This window comes from Salvelinus sp. IW2-2015, unplaced genomic scaffold, assembly GCF_002910315.2.
Source record: "Salvelinus sp. IW2-2015 unplaced genomic scaffold, ASM291031v2 Un_scaffold4284, whole genome shotgun sequence".
NCBI lineage: Eukaryota > Metazoa > Chordata > Actinopteri > Salmoniformes > Salmonidae > Salvelinus > Salvelinus sp. IW2-2015.
In genome coordinates, this window is record NW_019945555.1 from 19,001 (window position 1) to 23,405 (window position 4,405).

General features: G+C 40.1%; 1 long non-coding RNA gene across 1 annotated transcript; it reads right to left on the reverse strand.

Moving 5' to 3' along the window:
• Positions 1-814: 814 nt before the first annotated feature.
• Positions 815-3,562, reverse strand: LOC139026275 (uncharacterized). Its single transcript, XR_011478037.1, has 3 exons — positions 2,118-3,562; positions 946-1,066; positions 815-848 (listed from the first exon to the last, which is right to left on the reverse strand). It is a non-coding gene; the product is annotated as an uncharacterized lncRNA (long non-coding RNA).
• Between the last annotated feature and the right edge of the window lie 843 nt (positions 3,563-4,405).

Genomic DNA, 4,405 nt, shown 5'->3' on the forward strand with positions numbered 1-4,405 from the left:
ACATATTCTAAGTCAGAACGCTCCAGAGAAGTGATGCTGGCGGGCGCAGGTGTGGGCAGCGATCGTTGAAAAGATAAGGTAGTTGTTGTGAAATTGTTAGATTACTTGTTAGATATTACTGCACAGGTGGAACTAGAAGCACAAGCATTTGCTACACTCGCATAAACATCTGCTAACCATGTGTATGTGACCAATAACATTTTATTTGACACTACAGAGTGAAAATGCACTGACTGAAGGCAACAGGAAACATGCTTACCGTGTGAGCCTCTCTTTGTCCCAGCTTTCCCTTGGTCATTGGCTGTTTGGCCCGAATCGCTGACATCTCTCCTGGAAAACATCAGTGGAAAACATGTCGATAAGGACATTGTAATTAAGAATAGGTCCATGTGTATGTAAGGTATAGGTACACGGTCAGATTTTCTTCATAGAAATTCCTTCCTCTGAGATCCTGATGGCCCTGGGACATAACCATCTTCACTATTGTCAATACTGGTTATTGAGTCATCAGTCTTGTATCCAAGCATAGCTTTGGTCAACTTATTGCAGAAAAAAGGATATTGGAAACTAGACAGATAACAAAGATTTTGGACACTGGCACATTTTGATTAGTTATGGCTCTTGCTCCTCTACTTACATTAGGTTATAATTACAATGAATATGGGATGAAAGTGCAGACTTGCCTGTCTTTGATTTACAAAGCTGATTCACACGAACTTACAGTATGTGCTGGTGTTGAATGACACTAACTTACATATATATACGCTGTCTGTTCTGATCAACGGCGGTGCATCATCCAACACATGGACTATTGACCCAGAGGTACTGGCAGCCTCGGTGTCTGACATCTAAGGATACAATAAAATGTAATTAGTCATGTGCAATTTAGGCAATTGAATATGATTCAACCATCCCCAGTATCCTCATTCTAAACAACTGACAGACCTGAGCTTCGGGATTTATTATTTCCTTTTCAAATCTGGCCTACAAGTTCAATTATGTTTCTTTTAGAGTTTCCATACGTCTTCTTAGCGTCTGCAGTGCCTTTGTAAAGGAAGAAAAGTTTCTAAAAGAATGGTTGACACTTAAAAGAATGACAAGATTGCTCAGCACACAACAAAGGGGATGGGCTGGGGGACACCAATGACTTATCATTGACTGATAGTGGTCCTACAAACATCTATTACAATTTCCTTTTTTAAGACGACTTTCAAAGTAAAAAAGCAAGTATAAGCATAACATAAGCACATTATGCAAGTTCCTGGATGCAACTAAAGCTGATCTGCTTTTATGGATGGACTAAACGAGAAACAGTATGAGTGATATGGCTAAATCAAGGCATGTGAACTGGCACAGTCCTACCAAATTTGACACTTTCCACAATCCTTATTCCTGTTGTGGTGTTAAACTCTTTTGAGTGCAAAGCCAAAATAACTAGCAACTTATTTCTCTTTGGATAAGAAAGGGCGATAAAAAACTGCCAAAACTTAAACAAAATAATTGAATGAGGGGATTTATTAAAATATTTCAGCACACATGCATGCTTATGACTTGACAAAACAGATGAAAAGGAACTGGCTTTTCTAGCTAGCTTGTAAACCAATTCAAGTTACACTAGCAATATTATTTTCCAATGCAGGTAACATTGGGTTTACCACAATCATGTATTCTGAATCAAAGACAGGTTTACCAATTATGCTAAACTAGCACGCTAACCCCTAGCTAGCACGCTAATCATTAGCTAGCTAGCACGCTAACAATTAGCTAGCATGCTAATCATTAGCTAGCACGCTAATCATTAGCTAGCTAGCACGCTAACCCCTAGCTAGCACGCTAATCATTAGCAAGCAGTAAATAAGTATAAGGTAAAAACATGCAAAGTAACAATTGCACATTAATGAATTGTTTGAATAAGCCTACCAATTTCAATCTCATGACGCAGTATATCTGACACAATGTGGCTTTCGGACATTGTCAATGCATGTTGGATTCCACCGAAAGACATACATGAGCTAACATTAATTACAAATAAAGACAATGGGAACATGCATTGCTTGCCAATACACCACATACAATATTAGTTAAAATATTGGTTAACAGTTTAGTTAATAGCTTACCTTCTTGCATGAATGCGAACGTCTGCAACCATCCRCCTCTTRCTTAAAAAACGTGCTGCACAGCTACTTTTGATGTGATCATGCTCAGGCAGAGACAGGCTTGCCAGGTCAATTTCACATTTCTAGTAAATCCAGTAAAAACCCTCCTTCAAAGCCTGAAAAATATCACAATTTCAGCAGATTACAGGGAAATTAATGGGTTTTTAAAAATAACATGTTGGTAACGGTGCAATATAGAAGTAGTATAAAAACTTGCACCCAGCGACCAAAACTTTTCACCTGCAGCAAAGTTTTAAAAGTATCTCAGTAAAAGACAAAACAGTGTACATGGCAACCCTGGGGAGAGATTTTTCAATCCAGCATGGGGGAGGGGGAACTGTGTTGACCTGTGACATTTTTGTTTGTTTGGTACTTTTGTGCACTCTGCAGTGGGGGAGGGGCTGGATCTATAGCAAAAGTTATGGGGAGTAGACAATGATTCCATCAGCCCAGATTTCTAAATATGTGTGCAATATTATTACTGTCACCTACATGTCCTTAGACAATGTGGGTTTGTAGCTTACACAATCAGTATCAGTGAGGTGTTAAGTGCAGCTACTTGAATGGTCTGTAGACTTGCTGACACAAAAGTAGCTAATGGCAGGTTAAGATTCTAACTAGGAACCTAACCCCTCAGCAATCAGGTTCACTACCTGCACACAGACCAAACAGCCTAGTGATATTAACAGCCATCTCTTACTATTGGCACTCAGCTACTCTCACAATCTCTGTTTCTCTCTCATAACAGGCCATTTTTTAATCRTATTTGCATTTACCCTCCACTAGACCCCTGGTWTCACAAGGTGGAATAAAATGTACTGATAATAAGTGATTTCAGGTTTGTACTGCTGTGAAGACGTAGGCCTTTACATCAGCATTGATCTCTTTGCAAAAAGCCTCAAGAAAACTCATAATAAACTTGGGTAACTGATGTTCATATCTTAAATGACAAGTCCTGATAAGCTTTGGTAAGGAATCAGGACTAGGTTAATAAAGCCAACGCAACTGCATGTTTTACAAATGGGAGGCTATCTTATGGTAGGCCTAGTTATAAAATGACATTATAGGCCGACACTGTACACTATAGGTCTATTTCTTTGCCGGATTGGAGAATGTCTGCAATTGTCTTGCCTAGTGAAGCAAAACTGTCAAAACATGGCCTGATCATGGATGAAAAGCACCTTTTCAAAATGGGGTAGAACTGAGGGAACATAAGGCGGACCCCAGGATTTCAGCTTCCTGTGTTAGCTGTTGTAATCCTCTTGCTGCGTTTATTTGTAGATAGACTCACCCCAACAGGGAGTTATGAGTTGGGAGGTATAATCAAAATGTCTGCTTAATGCTTTTGAGGGAGCAGCAGAAAAGTGTATCCAAGCTGGGGTACCCCTTGCTAGAATTGTTAGTTGTAGCAGTAGTAGTAGCCATGTAATGGCAGCAGTGTTGTAGTCGAGTCACTAAAGCATAAGTCCGAGTCAATTCACAAGACCCTATGGCTAACTGAGTTGAGTCAAAGTCACCCATGTTTGAGTCGAGTCGAGTTACAAGTCCCTATGGCTGAAATAAGAGTCCCTGTGTTTGAATCCCGGTCCAAGATTTCAAGTCTAAGACAATGGGTCCATATTAACTTAATATTAAGTTATTAACACAGTCAGATAGTGGCGGGGAGAATTTGATAAATCATTTTTTAAACACCTTTGTTTCTGTGCCAACAAATGTTTATATGCTACAGGTCAACCAGATTGTCAGCTAGCTAGCTAGCTAATTAGGWAACATGATTGAACATGGTGTGYCTGCACAGCTTCTCTATCTTTGATGTAGTCTAAACAGAAACTGAAAGACACAGACAYAKAMATACACTTTTATAAACTATACTGATGTCAGATATTAGTGGCTAATGTTCACATTCTGTGGAGGTCAACTGCTCCTAGATCTGTGTGTGTGTGTGTGCGTGTCTGTGTGTGTGTGTGTGTGCGTGCGTGCGTGCGTGGTTAGGTTTGAAACTTCTCTAAACTCCTCTGTGTTGTTGGCCTCTGGAAACACCTCTGGTTGTCATCGCTCTCTGTGATAGAAGATTAACCTTAGCGCAGCAGCTGTGGCATACAGATTCTGCTAGTGAGCGTAAACTGAGAGCACACAGCTGATGAACCCCTTCACTGCCGGCCAGGGAAATTGAAACGTATGCAAATGTTTCACCGGTTTATGCAAATACTTGCACCATGACGTGAAACCATGAAAGAAAGAAGGCCATG